The sequence below is a fragment of the Eurosta solidaginis genome, chromosome 2, assembly GCF_040869045.1.
Source record: "Eurosta solidaginis isolate ZX-2024a chromosome 2, ASM4086904v1, whole genome shotgun sequence".
Taxonomy (NCBI): Eukaryota; Metazoa; Arthropoda; class Insecta; order Diptera; family Tephritidae; genus Eurosta; species Eurosta solidaginis.
The window spans coordinates 94,784,793-94,802,212 of NC_090320.1; the positions used below are offsets into that span (position 1 = coordinate 94,784,793).

General features: G+C 40.0%; 1 protein-coding gene across 3 annotated transcripts in view; it reads left to right on the forward strand.

Moving 5' to 3' along the window:
• Top3alpha (topoisomerase 3-alpha) overlaps positions 1–17,420 on the forward strand; it is a 487,070-nt gene that overhangs the window by 401,259 nt on the left and 68,391 nt on the right. The gene's annotated exons all lie outside the window — the stretch shown is intronic.

Here is a 17,420-nt window from a genome sequence, read left to right on the forward strand (position 1 = left end):
GCGCCATCTGCTTTTCCTTTAGGTGGTGTATCTCTGAGGAGTAAAAGGCAGCTTGAGCCTGGCGACATAGTAGGTTCTCAGCTGAATTTAACGAACTGGTTAAACCGAATTGTTCCTTTGGATCCGATTGATGGCGCACACGCTTGATAAATCTTAGAACCCACGCAGTTGTTCTTTTTAAACGCATATACGACGAAAAACGACTGAAGTCGATGAGGTCCGAGTTGGTAACTACGAGCAGGGAGGCGGCCCCGACGGCTTCGGACATTGCAACAGGATCGGTGCGATCACCAACATCTTGCGGCCAAAAATCTTCTGCTTGTTTTAAAAACGTAGGTCCTGTAAACCATCGCGATGTGGTGGCTAAGTCGATGTCTTGAGCACGGCGTGTAGCGTCGTCCGCAACATTGTCGAGAGTTGAGATCCATCGCCAATCTTGGGGCTCCGACGTGGCAAGAATCTCTGCCACTCGATGCGCTACGAATGGCTTATATCGACGTTGTGAAGACTTGATCCAGCTGATCACCGTTGAAGAGTCGCTCCAAAAAATGCTCGAGTGAACTAAAACTTTATGTTCCTGAATTACCATCTGCGCCATACGCGTCCCAAGCACTGCTGCTTGTAACTCAAGCCTTGGTATCGATGTTGTTTTCATGGGCGCGCACTTCGTTTTGGCACATATTAAGGCGGTTCGTATGCCTTCGCTTGTCGTGAATCGCCAGTAGCACACAGCGGCATATGCCTCCTCACTGGCATCCACAAAGACGAGGAGTTGTAGCTGCTTCGAGTCATATTCAGGAAAGTAATGACGCCCAACTTGTACCTGAGTGGCTTTATTTACATTGGATGTCCAGCTTTCCCACCATGTGTTCATATCAGCAGGAATCGACGTATCCCACTCAATTTTTCGGCGCCAAACTTCGCGTAGCAGTAGCTTCGCCCCAACCGGGAGGTGGCACAAGAATCCTAAAGGATCAAAAATTGACATGACGTAACTGAGCAGCTCTCTCTTTGTCGGCGATCGACTTCCCTCGATTACATCTTTTTTCACACGCGGAAACCTGAGTTCATACCTGAAAGCATCATCTTGCGGCTGCCAGAACATACCTAAGACTTTCGTCGCTACTATATTTGATCCGCCAAAGTGGATGTTCTCTTCAGCGCTATCACCCTTTTCCCGGAGTGAGTTAGCCATATCAGACGAATTTGAAATAAAACCACGCATTTGAAACCCCCCTGCTCTATGGATGTCGCGCACCTGCTTGGCAACACGAATCGCTTCCTCAACTGACTGGAAACTGTCAACAAAATCGTCAACATAATGGTGCTTAATTATAGCTTCCACGGCGCGAGGGAAAGTTTCTTTGTGTTGTAATGCATTTAAGGTTTTTACGTACTCTGCTATACAAGGCGAGCAGGCGGCACCAAAGGTCATGACCTGCATCTCGTAAACGTCGGGCTCATATCTGTCATCGATCCTCCACAGAAATCTCTGCTCGTGTCTATCTTCTGGCTGCACTAAAACTTGGTGGAACATTTCTTTAATGTCACCACAGACTGCGACGGCGCCATTCGAAAACTAAGTAAAACATTCGCCATCAGCTGGTAATCTTGCGGCCCTTTTAGCAAATAAGAATTCAGCGACACTCCCTCAACGGCTGCCGCTGCATCGAACACTAGACGTAACTTTCCTGGCTTGTTGAGGTTTACGACTGCGAAGTGAGGGAGGTACCATACCCTCGGGTGAGGCAAGTTGATCTCGGCGGGTGTCAGCTTCCGAACGTAATCGCTGTCTATGTACTTCTGCATAACGCCTTTGTAAGCGGCGGCAAAATTTGCGTCTTTTTTCATTCTTCGCTCGATCCCACACAACCTTATTTTAGCCATTACATAGCTATCCGGCAACTGAACACAGTCGCTCTTCCACAGTAAGCCCGCTTGGTATCTACCTCCTACTCGCGTAACTGTGGTCTTCAAAATATGCTCGGCTCGTGTGTCTTCCTCACCTTTCACGGGCGGTGCCGCTCTGACTCCGAAGTTTTCAATATCGAAATATCGTTGCATCATTTCGTGTAGATTATCATCGTGAACTTGGCTTATGTGCATACGCTTTGCTCTTGGCAGATTACTTTGGCTGGTTTGCCTAAATACAACCCTTCCTAATTTCGTGTTTGCTGCAAAAGGGCCACTGTGGCTAAGTTCTATGGTTCCAAAAGGTAGTCCTAAATGGCAATTGTCTAACCCTATTAATATTTTAGGCGTTGCATTGGTATAAGACTGAGGATCGATGTGAAAACTTTCTTTAATTTTTGCGACGTCGCAAGCCCTAAGGCTTTGAGTTGGCAAGTTGAGATTCGAAACGGCATAAATGTGGCGTTATTTGTGCCTCTTACTCATACCCTTACCGCTAATTTTTAACTCGACCAAACTGGCCATCTCTTGCGTGGTTTTTCCACCAAACCATTGTACATTAAGTTCGCATTGCTTTCCGCCTACACCTAATTCATCGACTATTCCCTTGTCTACCATAGTAATAGACGAACCTTCGTCAAGCATCGCGTAAGTATTATAATGTTTATCTTGGCTATATAAAGTTACCGGGACTACACGGAACAATACCGTATCAGGCTTACTTAGTGTCAGCGTACAATTTAATACGGGTTGAATGGGGTTAGACTCACCTTCAACGCGCTTACCTGGTTCCGTGGACGTAGAGTTCTGATCGAATTCATGCAGTAATTCGTTGTGCCATCTTTGGCATCCATTTGCAGAGCACATTACGCGATTACGACATTCGCGAGCTGAATGCCGTTCTTCAAACAAGAAAAGCATAGATGATGACGTTTAACCTCTGCCCATCTATTTGCTACATTGCTTTCTAAAAACTTCTTACACGTATGAACCTTATGCTGGCCCCGGCAGATAGCACAAGTGGCAGTACATTTTAGCCTATCCTTTTCTACTTTGACGTTTACTTTGTTATTGTTTTCAACAGCATGCAAGACCACTCTACTACGACTAAATTGGCGACTTCGGTTAGCCAGTTGCTAAAATCCGCTATGGTTGCGTAAGGCTTTATTGTAGAAGCATATTTTGCCCAATCCATCTTTTTGCTCATTGGAAGCTTGCCGATTAATTCGTCTAGTAGAGAAGGATTTGCAAGGTGCTGATATCCATTAACTGACTGCAAGAATATAGCGAGGTTTTTTGTTTTCGACGCGAAAGGTATTAACTTATCGATGGCTGCTTCGGAGATTGGAGGGATTTCTCTAACCTGACGAAGTTGACTTCGAATTAACAATTCCGGCCGCCCAAACCGAATCTTTAGTTGATCCATCACGGCGCCGACGTTGTCCGGGTGTATGAGCAAAGATTTAACTACCTCTCTAGCTTCACCTTTCAGGCTTTTTAACAAACGCTGGTTATTTTCCAGATTTGTGTAACCATAAACTGCAGTGGATTGGTAAAAAACGTTTGAAAGCAATGGCCAGTCCTCGGGGCAGCCACTAAATTCTGGCAGGTCTTGAACTTTTCGTGGCGCTGAGTAACTATTCGACATGTTCGGCAGTTGCATTGGCGGAAATCCATTTACATGTGAATTTGGGTACGCTGATGTCGTTATGGTCTGACCAGACGACGTAGCTACAAAACTATTTGCATATTGCGAAGTAGGTGCACGTGCACTTATGGGGGGGAAGGCTATGAGTATTGGCAAAGACATTCCCGTGTGAGAAATATGGACTTACGCTGTTTTGCATGTTACCGACAGAAAATTCTGGAACAGCGATATTACTAGGTGTACCGTTTTGCGCTGCTAAGAAGACTGCGACGTCGCTGCTCTGAGCTCTGCCAACAGTGGCGTTTGACGTCGGCATAGCAGAGTAGCCGCTAAGGCGCAGAATTTCTTCATATTTTGCGCGCTGGTTATTACTTTCCCTTAGTTGGGCTTGAGTATCCCGCAGTTGGGTTTCCAAAGAAATTAATTTTTCTAATAGAAAACTCACCTGTTGATTTTCCATATTTCCTAACCCGGCGGTATGTGTGGTGATTGGAGTGAGTACACTGGCTGACCTCTGTTGATCTGTAGTGACGGCGGTGTTGCTGTTGGTGCGGTTTTCTTCGGTAGTTACTGCTGTAGTGGTTACCGTGGTAGTGGTGGTGTTAACCAACGTGGCGGCTATCGGATGGGCTGTCTTGGTAGCTCCGGATGTACTAGGAGTTGATGAGACACTCTTAAGCAAATTCGTTGTTTGACTGTTGTTATCCATACTCGAGGATACAGATGTTATTGGTGTTATATTTTCGTTAGCTAGGCGGGGGCTTCTACTCGGAGGAGTTCGATGCATACCTAACTGCAATATTTCACTGGCAAGGCTATTTCGTTAAGACTTAAGAAAACGATCGTAAAAAATAAACAACTAATAAAATACTAAGTAACATTTGTAGTCAAAGGTTTGCCTCTTGTCCAACGAGAGATGTGTTACTTCTTATGCCAATGTAATAATGACATCTGCTTTGAAAGCTGACTGCGCGATTCCCAACAGGCGTAATTTCATGTATGTACGAGAATTTGATATTCTATGTTACGGCGTCGACAAATGCTTGACCATACGCTGGCTGCGTTGGCGTTAACGAAATACAATATTGGCGGCGGCAAATTTTAACACAACACTCGATGCGGTGGTGTTAATAAAGTTTTGTCGCTGGCGGCGACTGCGTTTGGCTCACAAATTATCTTCGCTGAAATGCTTTTGCTATGCAAATTATCGTCGCTGGCTGCGACTGCGTTTGCTATGCCAATTATCTTCGCTGGCTGCGACTGCGTTTGGCACACAAATTATCGTCGCTGGCTTCGACTGCGTTTGGCACCCAAATTATCTTCGCTGGCTGCGAATGGGTTTGCTATGCAAATTATCGTCGCTGGCTGCGACTGCGTTTGGCACTCAAATTATCTTCGCTGACTGCGAATGCGTTTGCTATGCAAATCTGCTGGCTACTTCACGTTTGCTTTAACATTTGTCGCTGGCTGCGACTGTGTTTAACAAAATGGCTGCTGACTGCAGCTGCATTCCAATACAAATTCTTTGACAGTAAATGCGCTGTGAAATAAAAATGTGGCGTCGCAGCTAAAAAGTGGACTATTGAAATCAACGGGAAACGTTCAAATTTGTTTAGTTAATGATTTCCCATACGTTTATTTCTGAAGAAATACATAAATTAATACAACGTTGAATATTAGGCACATTTTCTGAAATACTCACCGCAGTTCACGTCCTCCTTCTTAACTTGTTGCGACACCAATGGCATTCAACTACTTTTACAGTAAGCAATTGAGCTAGTACGAAGGAGAAACGCAAAATGTGGTGAGTTGACATGAATATTTTAGAACATTGAGAGCAAAAATTGTAATGACAGTAAACGAAATAACAGAAGGAGACGACATACTCTTGCCAGTGTTCGGTATTTAAATGAAGAAAACGTATCGAGTGTGGATTCATAACAAGGACATTTAAACAAAGCAGCCTGTAATGTCATTATGGCAGCACCCAAAAATCTAATATTGAGCCCGTTGCAGTACAATTAAACTCTTGGATTTAAATAAAAGGTACTACTATATGGCATCAATTAAGATATTATCAAGGAAAGCCGTTTTTCGGCAAGGATTTGGCAAACTAAGTTGAAAAATATTTGGTGGTAACACAACGGGATCGGAGGACACCTTTCAATTGGCACAAGTTAACAACAAAACGAAACCAGAAACATTTCATGGCGAGATCGGAGGCATAACACTCGAGACAATTAATATAAGTATATAAAAATTTTAGAAACAAATTGGGCGGCTTTACGGACGCTAAACCATTAGCAAAAACAAGAGTTTTTGCTTAGGATTTTTTTTTTTTTAAATAGGACTTGTAAAAAAAATAAATAATGTAAAATTTAAACTAAAACAAAAGTATGTACGAACAGTTTCTTTGAACTTGGAAAAAAAAATTGATCTAATTTGTTAAAATTTGAAGTAAAATTTGTATGGAAAAAAGAAGTAGGAGGAAAATTAAAAAATTCTTGTTCGAAAAAAAGGCTAAAATGCTAAAAATCTTAAATTTAACTTTTATAAGAAAAAAAAATTCTAGTAAATTGGAATGTTTAGGACACTTCTGTAAAATAGTCAATCAACTTCAGACAGTTCACCTATCCTCTAAAGAAAGCCCAACATTTTAATAAGGTTTAAAAAATTAACCATAACTACTAAAATGCAAAGAAACTCCTCAGATCTTCCTCTCTATTGGTGGGACGAAAATACCCGACACACTAGGGACTTACAAAAAGAGTTAGAAGGATTAAAGAAATTGTGGAAGATAATAGGTATGGAAAGGGAACCCACAATTGAGGATATTATAAACCCCACTACCAGGGAAGAGGAAATAATGCGTATGATTAGGAGAGTGTTCCCCGAAAATTCCAAATGTTAAGTGGCATCAAAAACAAAAAAAATATATATTAAAAGCCCTTTTAATACGAATAGATAAGAATATTTCCAAATATATTATAAACTACACTAAGAAAATTTTTTTTGGAATATTAAAATTTTTTTTAAAAAATATTTTTAATCAACAATATCCACAAAATAAAAAGTCATAAAATAAAATATCTAGCTTCTTATTAAAATTAGAGAACTTTCAAGATGTCTTGGTGGACAAAAATAGCCCAAGGCATCATGGTAGCCATAGCTGGCTACGAGGTAGGTAAAGAAAGCTCTGAAAGAACAGATAACAAGATAATCAAGTATAAGCCACCAACTAAGGTAAATACAGAAAATACTCCGAACATCCCAGATGTTTGGTTAGCAGTTATAGGTTGTGTATTCATGCTATTGATCATCACAATAGCTATGATGCTCAAAAACTATATGAAGCACAAATTTAGGCAGGTAAAACCCGCCACAACTCGTATCTAAGAAACACCAGTTTTTGCAACCCATTACCTAAACCAAACCCAAAGCTGAGGAAGAGCGATAAACAATTCAAATAAATCTCAAATAGTAAACCTAAAAATGTCACAATCGACAGTAAAGGCAACCCTGCCTAAAGCGAACAGCAAATCAAAAATTCGCATAATTCCTTTGATGGCTCCTGACAAAAATAGTCATGAAGCAATATAAAATTCTAGGACAGTAGAAATAGGCAAAAACTAAGAACAAGAAAAATTTTAAAAACCAGCCCATAACAACAAAAAGAAAAGAATGAAGAAAAGTCACAAAGAGAACCTATAAAAATATAAGTGAAGCGCTATATAAATTTGCAGCAATAAGACATGTCGCGCTCCTAAAATGGTAGCGTAAGAAATACAAGCAACCTGATTGTAGATGATAAAATTGACTTAGGACAATTACTTATCAGGCTGTACACACGTTGTACAAATTCCGCCAATCCTGGACTTGAAATTTTTAAGAAAAACACAGTTGTCCTGAGGGACAAATTGGTGAAAAATAATTGAATATTTACTCGAGTAGGCAAATTTAAAATAATAAAAGTAGGTACCCAAATTCTCTAAGATCAAACAATTGCACAAACCCAAAAAGGTTGTGAAAGTGACAAATCCCGGTATAAAAATGAAAATCAATTCTTCATAAAAGTCATGACGATTCTGTCTTGGTGGCCGCCGCAGAAATCACATGACAAATAAGATCAAAAATATTGCTGGAAAATAGGGAAATTATTAAAAATTTAAAGATACGAAAATTTTTTTTTGCCCCCACTGTACCTTCCACTTATCCATTAATAAAACTACCCCACTCTTCCATCAGCAACCCCCTCTATTATATATACAATTTATTACAGATTTACCTAATTATGAAAAAAAAATAAGGTCAAGTGAAAAAAAAATTCTTTTTTCCTTGAATAAAAATTAAATAAATACGATCATTTATTACCTAGGTCTCATAAGGTCATATTTTTACATATTAGGAAAGTATTCTACTTTAGCCCCAATAGATTAGAAAATATTAATAGCAAATTTTTTTTTTCTCTAACCCTAGGTAGATAAATAATAAAACTTTTATACATAGAAAAATTTCGATAGGAAAATAATTTGCATAAGTTACTAAATAATAGTAGGATAAAAATGGTAGGAACTATAAAAATAATTTAGAAACTAGTAATAGAAGCAATAAATAAGGAATTAGTAGTCCATCTAAGATATATCTTGGAAATAATCTAAAAAAAAATATTCCAATCCACTCAGTAATAATTAGTATCTAAGCAATTGAAAACAAATCTTTTTTTATGCTTCATATTTCCATATAAATATTAGAAAATAATTTAAAAAAAAAAGCGGATTTTAGGTGGGTCGACACATTTAAAATCCGGCTATAAAATATATACAATAAATACAATAAGTAAAATTAGTAAAATAATCATTAAACTTAAAATTTTGAAAAAAAGGGGATATGCATAAAATGTAAACAATAAAAATATCAGGGTTAGCAAATCAGAAGCAAAGCAAACAACATCTTTTACTACAATATCAAGTTACAGTAAAATATCAAAATCATTGAAAATACGACAGAGTCTTATACAATTGTTCACAAAACAATTATATAACCCTCTTTTTCTAAGGCGGATGGTGTAGCATTATGCGTCATACCCACCTATGTAATACACTTGCGGCATTACGCATCATGAACTTCTATGCCAAATACATTTTAGTAATAATCATATTACAATATTATACAACATAAATTATTGAACTAACCCAGCGGTTAGCTAACATCAATGGAATGCCGAATATGAAACCCTTGTCCGTTCACAGCTAATAAATTCTGCTTATTATTTACATACAACCAATAATGGGAATTAACCAAATACTCACATTGATCTGCTGACTTTGCAAGCATGCATACAAACCTACATGTATGCATAGCATTAACCAAATTACTCGCATTGATCTGCTGACGTTGCAAGCAGGCATACAAATCTACATGTATGCAAGCAGGCATACAAATCTACATGTATGCAAGCATGCATACAAACCTACATGTATGCATACCCCATTACCAATGTACATATTTTTAGTTTATTAGTATTAAGATAATTATGCATGTATAGGTTAAGTAAATAACTATAAAAGGGAAAGAATTTATTTAATAAAGAGAATTAATGTTTGACTACCAAACCTTTCACATCTTTTATTCCAAATCAAACATTTCATCCCTTCCAACCTTTGATTCGGGGGGATTGTATAATGGTGTGAAGATGATAGCGTGCGACAACATCGTGAGCTTGCGGTGGCTGGAGGAAGTTGTTCCAAACCTCCAAAGGCAAGGCACGAACGCGCGGCTTGAGGTGGTGGGTAAAGCTCAAATCCCCACAGTACCAAAAGTTAAGGTATGGATACCATGCGTGATGAAGTCAGAGGATACACTGCGACTTCTGCAGAATCGGAATCCGAACATACCGACACAGGATTGGAAGGTACTTACTGTATCTCGGCCTACCGAGGATGGTCAGTTCTACATCTTCCAAATAAACAAGCAGGCGGAGGATATTTTGTACACACAGCTTGGAAAAATGTCCTTTGGCACTGGAAAAATTTACATGAGACTCAGGAAAAGAAGTCCCGAGGATAAAAACCCCAATACGCTAGAGGTGGGCGAAGTGGAAAAGGACCTCAAAAGCCTAAGGGGAAAAAGACAGGTGGAGGTCCCCGACGTCACCACGAACGTGCTAGAAGAGGACCAAGAGCTAAATGGTGCTGTGCTTGCACAGAGGAACACCCGGCACAACAGTTACGAGAGGCTGAAGGGGACCTAGAATACTCTAAACCAAAAGGGCAAGGGGAGGACGACGACGTCAAGACGAAGGTGCTGGAGGGGGACAAACAGCCCAATGGTGCTGCGAGTCCTACAGATAAACCTCCAACACAGTAAGGTGGCGTCGAGCGAACTCCTCCTAACCCTTGAGGAGGGTTCGTTTAACGTGGCGCTGATCCAGGAGCCGTGGCTCTTTTTGGGAGGAAAGGTTTCTGGACTTAGCGCGCGCGGGTTTGGCGTTTACTACGCGCAAACGGAAGGACGTGTGCGAGCTGTAGTAATGGTAAGGAAACAGCTGCATTCATATATGCCGCCTAATTACTGAGGATCTCGTAGCGGTGGCCGTTGAGCAAAAGAATAAGCAGGCATTTATCCTGGCGTCCTGCTACATGGCCCATGCTGCGGAGGTTCCACCGATGGAGTGCAAAAGGCTAGTACAGGAGGAAGGGCGCAAAGGGCGGTTGGTCATAGACGCAGATGCAAATGCGCACCACAATGCGTGGGGAGGAGCAAATATGAACGAGGGAGGCGAATCTCTATTTTGTTACATGCTGCAAACCAATTTGCAGATAGCCAACAGGAGAAATGTCCCTACATACATTGGTCCAACATCCAGCAATGTTCTGGGTATTACATTGAGCTCCGAGCGTGATATATCAAGGTATGATTGGATGGTTCTTGATAGATAGCATCTCCCTAAAGAGGGTAGAGAAAGGAGGAACCTTTAGAAACCATAGGTCAACGAACTGGACTAAATTCCATAAACCTGTAGAAACAAAACTGGGACAACCCAAAGAGGTTGCTAATGTAGAGGAACTGGAGGAGTCGAATGAATTCCTAACAAGGACGCTTATGACTGCGTATTATTATTATTATTATTATTATTATTATTATTATTAAGACACAAGTAAGACAGAGTCTTTTAACGTGCCACATTTCATTTGATACAATACTTTCTTAAGATTAAGGATTAGGGATAAATGACTTAAATATACAAGTTATTTGAACTTTACAATAAATTTCAAGATACATAGATCAATAGCCAAATAAACATAAAAGGAATAAAGGAGAACATAGAGAAAGAAGGAAAGAAAGAAAGGGTGTATTCAATATTATTAGGTACACATGCAGAACTTCAGTGATATCATAAGTTGAGTTTTGAATAATAATGGTATAAAAGTAGCATTCGATAGTATCTGATAATCACAATTGTGAAACACCCTGTTAAATTTAAGATTGGGATTGAATAGCCAGTTTGAATTGCCGTGGATTTGCTACCATTTTTAATTTGTTAGGCAGTGAGTTCCACAACTGAATGGCTCTAACGAAAAACATTCTTGAGGTAGCCGAATATTTAAAGTGTGGTACTATAAGATTGCATGTTCTAGTTGAGTGTGCAAAAGTTAATTTTGAGAAGAGATAACTCGGACAACGGGTATGGATTAGCTTATGTATAAATAACAATAAACGGCATTCAAAAAATTTTGATAAACTGCAACCAAGAATTTGTACGGATAGTTCGGATATATGGTCATATTTTCTTTTTAGGTGTACATATCTAGCTGCATTGTTTATTAGTAATTGTAATTTATTCATGGAACCCTTATCAAGGCACCCATATACTAGTTCTTGATATGAGATTATGGGCACTAATAGAGTCTTAACAAGTTTTAGCTTAATATCCAGAGGGATATAAGCTGTGGTTCTCCAAAGCTGTCTTAATACAGAATACGACTTAGAAATTGTTGCATTTATATGATCAACGCATGAGAGGGAGGTATTCAACCTAAAGCCTAGGGTTTTAACAGAATTCTCATATTTGATAATTGTACCATTCAGTCTAAGAGGAGAAACATCATCCATGCTATATGAACAATGAGATAGGGCAATAGCTTGTGTCTTGGACGCATTAAGGTTAAGCCTATTATGCTTCGACCATAGATAAATAGATTCCAGATCTTCGTTTATTCTGAACGCCAAATCCTCTCTAAGCCCCAGAGGTGCGGATAGATATATTTGTGCATCATCAGCGTAAAGATGAATAGAAACATTTTTACAGCACTTAACAATGTCGTTGATGTATAGACTAAATAAAATGGGACCAAGAATAGATCCTTGGGGTACCCCAGCTGTAATTGGCACCAAATCAGAGCAACTATTTTTTAGTACAACCTTTTGCCATCTGTTCGTAAGATAGCTTGCAATCAATCCAACTGCATCGTGGTTAAATCCAAAGTACGCGTAAAGTTTTTGCAAAAGAATCTTATGACAAATAGTATCAAAAGCTTTAGAAAAGTCTAATAATGTAAGAATAGTAAGATCTCCTTGGTCAAAGAATGGTCTAATATCTTCCATCACTTTCAACACGGCTGTTGAACAGCTATGTCCCTTTCGATAAGCGGACTGATACTCAGATAGGAGTCCGCTCTCTGATAGATACCCTCTCATTTGATTTAAGATTAATCTTTCAAAAACCTTTGATAATGCCGGTAAAATGCTGATTGGTCGAAAATCACATGGTTGAGTTGCATTATATTTTTTAGCAACAGGTGTTATATTAGCTACTTTCCAAATGTCAGGGAACCTTGAAGTTGTCAATGAAAAATTTAATATGTGAGTAAATGGGCCAATAATATAGGGCAGAATTAACTTTATAAACTTTAAACTGATACTGTCCTCACCTACCGCATTTGATTTAACTGAAAGTATACACGGTATAACTTCAGATTCACTAACATTTTTAAAACTAAATTTAATATCGCTATGAAAAACAAGTTCACAATTCTGTTCAAATCGAGCGCTATCAACAGGCATCTTTATTGAAAAATATTCGTTCATATCGTCAGGATCAACCATACACTCTGACTTCATTTCCGATTTTACCCCGAGACTTCTTAGATTGTTCCACAGCAGTTTTGAAGGAAGCTTGACGTTGAGTTTGCTCTGGAAGTAAGATTTCTTAGCTCTGCGGGTTGCTTCAGTAGCTCTGTTACGCATTAGTTTGAACATTATCCAATTCTCCTCAGTTCTGTCTTTTTTCCAAGCAGAATAACACCTGTGCCTCGCATTTATGGCTTTACGTACCCCCGTAGTGAACCATGGCTGCTTATTTTTACTTATTTTTATTTTTTTTTAAAGGGACGTATTTATAATAGAGGTAACTAACCAACATGCAGAAATAACCAACTTTTTCGTTTAAGTCAGCTAAAAACCAACAGTCATTCCATGGTAGGACGGACGCTTCAGTAGCTAGCTCATTAATATTAATATTGCTAAAATCACGAAAGTGTATGAAATCTGGTGGTCTGTATACGTGAGAATTCAACTCTATATTGTAATTTAAAAATAACAGGTCATGGTCGCTCACACTGCATAAAGAGAGTTGCTCAAAATGCAGTATGGACGACCCATCTGATACACAAAATAAGTCAAGCAAACTAGGCTTACATTTGGGGCCAAAACGAGTAGGCAAATTATTTATCACCTTCAAACCAACACTCGCCAAATCATCCGAAAGATTCTTAGCGCGCTCGTTTTTTAAGAGCAAGTCTATATTTAGATCACCACATAGTATTATGTGTTCATACATTACGCTAAATCTATTGATCTGCTGAAATAAGTTGCTTAAATCACATAACATGCTAGGGTTATACACACATATCACAAGGCAGCGCTGAATATTAGTGAAAAACTCAACCATCAAAAACTCAACCTCGTCCAAATGGGTTGATTTGTGTACTATTTTAAGTTTCAGACCCTTCTTGTAATATATCGCTATCCCTCCACCACGCTTGTCAAGCTGTCTATCGTTTCTCACAACAGAAAAGTCACATAAATTGTAAAAATTGTCGCAGTTCTCACCTCTAAACCAAGTCTCAGTCACACACACCACATCAACACGTGTACCCTCAAAGATGTAGCTAAGATAATCAAGCTTGCATTGATTTAAGCTCCTAGCATTTAAATGGCATATTTGAAATCCCGAATGGAAATCACTAACCAACTTTAACGAAGTTTTAAGGTTGAAATCGCTAGAGCCTACAGTTGAGTTATGCATAGTCATAGGACATAATTCCAAGCAATTCAATTTGACTGTAAAAGTATGAATCTCAAACCACTGTATTATAAGAAAAGGAATAATAGAAGGGTGATAGAAATTGAAGTATAGCAACGCCTGAGATAGAGAAGGTATGCATAATTAACCTACGTAAAAAATAACAAGTAAATGCTAACAATAAAGCAAACATAAACAAATGCATTTTGAGCATTACAGGTAAATATGTATGTAACAATATAAATAAAAATAAAAAGAACATCAAGTTGCGCTGCTCATAAGAGAATCCACATCAGTTTTGGTGCATACAAATTTCGGCTCTTCATTGCGTTTTAAGCGTACAAAAATCTTTCCTTGAATTGAGAACACAGAGAACAATTTCTTTTTTCTTCTAAGCTCACAAGCATAAGTCATAACTTCTCTGAGCATCTTAGGCAAGCTTTCATGTAGGTAAACACTGCCATAACCCGGTTGGTCAATGTCCGATAGTGCAAGTGACCTCTTATTTGTCTTACAAAAACTAGCTGTTGCTCTTAGTAGTTTGGTACGTTCGTATGCAGAGAGCAATTTCACTACAATTGGTGAATAGTTGTTGTTACCCTTTTGCAGTTTGCTTTTAACATTTTTCATGCGGAACGCATCGCGCAGTGGGGGTGGTTTGCATTGCACACGACTGCAGATTTTTGCAAAAATATCCGAAACATTCTCATCAACAGCTTGTGGGATGCCGTTTATAATTATGTCAGTGGCGACTGCGCTGCTTTCGATTTCACCGAGTTGAGCGCGAATAGCGGCTATATCGCTATTTAAGGTGACAATATTGGCGCATGTGCTCTCAACTTCAGTTACTCTCTTCTGCATCTCCACTATGTTACGCTTCAAATTCAATGTTTCAGCAGATAACTCACCAAATCTTTGCATCAGCCTTTCCTCGGTACTCTTCACTACTGCAGTTAGCTCTTTAACAATGTTTTGCCTTTGCTGTTGCATTACTCTTTCCTCCGTTGTCCGCATAACTGCAGTCAGCTCTTCAATAATGCTTTTTCTTTCCTCTTCCATCTTCTTCTCAATTTTATCAAATGTAATTGATGGCGTTTTGGGAGTTGTTGGAGAAACAGCTTTTCTTGATGGATTTTTGCGGTTAGACATTTTAATAAAATAACAAACGCCGTTCAGTTAAAGAAATGTAGCGCCACTTATGTAAGTATTTTTATGGAAAATTTCAACTTTAATAACGAAAATACGTGAGAAACTCAAGAGCGCGACACAAACACGTCTTACTCGTATGACATCACACTTATATTCTATATATGTATAGCAAAGCTTGCCCTCTAAGAAGATTCAGAGGAAAAGCAAAGCCGCCATGGTGGAGCAGTGAGCTGAGTCTTCTAAGAAGACAGGTAAAAGAAATGTTTAAGCTCGCAAAGACCGCAGAAAGCGAAGCGTGTTGGGACGAGTACAGGGATCTACCGAGGATCTACAAGCGTGAAATTAGCAGGGCGAAGAGAAATTCATGGAAAAGTTTCTGTACGGACATAGAGTGCTCCAGCGAAACAGCACGGTTGAAAAAGTCCTAGCAAAGGGAAATATAGTCCAGGGACTAATAAAGAAAGAGAACAGGGAATGGTCACGTAATAGTGAGGAATCCCTTGAGGTGTTTCTCGATACACATTTCCCATCGGGAGACGGTTTAGAAGAGCCAGCAGACATCACTCACACTTCGATCACGGAGCTAGTAGTGCCGGGCTTGGTGACCGATACCAAGATCGAATGGGCAGTGAAGACGTTTTCTAAGTTTAAATCGGCGGGCCCAGATGGTATATTCCCGGCCATGCTACAAGTCTCAAGTAGGGCGGTCGTGGAATGGCTTAAAATAATATTCGATGGGTGCATAAGACTGAATCATGTACCGCACTCTTGGAGAACTGCACATGTAGCTTTTGAACCAAAGGCGGGGAAGATCGGTTACGTGTATCCCAAAGACTATATACCCATTAGCTTAACATCATTTCTGCTCAAAAACTTTGAGAGGCTGATAGATGTGTACATAAAGGCCAACGTGGATGAAAAGCTGCTCTCCACAACACAGCATGCGTACACCAAAGGCAAGTCGGTAGACACCGCATTGCATAGGGTGGTAATAAGCATAGAGAACTCCCTGGAATATAAGGAGTATGCTCTGGGATTCTCCTTGGACATTGCCGGGGCTTTCAATAATGTTGCAAAATGGGCGATTATGGATGGTCTTAATTACATTAAAGTACATCCTGCTTTAATCAGATGGATCGGCTGCATATTAAATTGCAGAAAGATTACATTGCAATGGGGATTGTACGAGGCCACGAAATCAGTGGACAGGGGCACGCCGCAGGGAGGGGTGCTATCACCTCTGCTGTGGACGCTGGTCATCAACCAACTGCTCAGGCAATTCCATGAGGGACCCGTAACACTTACGGCTTACACAGATGAGGTTGCAATTGTCATAAGTGGAAAGTGCCTTCGAACGATTAGTTCTTTGATGGATCAGGCGATTCGGGATATTCATACCTGGGCATCTAATGTCGGGTTGAAAGTCAATGCGGAGAAGACGGATATGGTCTTGTTTATAAAGAGGTATAAGGTCCCAAATTGGACCAGGCCTAAGTTAGGAGGGGTGACATTACATGCATAGCATTACGGGAGCCCTGAAAACAACCCCGACGACTGCACTGTATGCCAATCTGCACGTCCCACCTGTAGACCTGGTAGCAAAGAACAAAGCGTTAACGACCGCAACCAGGCTCGGTGCTTCGGGGCAGCTTGAGCGCCGACCATATGGCCATAGTAGTATAGCGTCATCAATCACAAGACGAACAGACTACCTGATTCCCTATCTGCGGTTCGAGGGAGATCTTAAGACCACAATAGAGGTGGACGGTTGGCGCAAGGGTGTGCAAATGGCGGACGAAGCAATACATGTGTACACCGATGGTTCCAAAGTAGTGGAAGGAGTAGGGTCTGCGGTATACTGCGCTGAACCGGAAATAAGCAGATCCTACAGGCTGCCGGATTACTGTAGGTTTTTCCAAGCGGAAATATTAGCTGTAACCAAATCAGTAGAAACCCTGGAAGAGAATAGCTTAAGCTGCAACCGTGTTAACTTTTATATTGACAGTCAAGCAGCAATTAAGGCAATAATATCGCATAGCACAGCATCTAAATGCGTGTTAGAGTGTAAGCAGTCTCTGGAGAGAATCGAGACAGGGAGAAGCATATGAGAATAGATGGGAATGAAAAAGCGGACGAACTAGCTAAAAAGGGCGCATCCCTTGAAGCTTGCTCCGTGGATGTCCCAATTAGATTGGGCGAGATTAAGCGAAGACGAGAGGTGCACATGATCGACCAAGCGGGAAAGGCTTGGGTTCAAGCGCGGGGCTGTAAAGTGTCGAAGATTATGTGTAGGTCTTACAACCTTAGACTAACAGTTGCTTCTATCATTAAAAAGAGAGGACTGTAGGCTCATGACGGGTATTCTGACTGGACACTGCTTTCTGGCGTCACATGCCTTTAAATTAGACT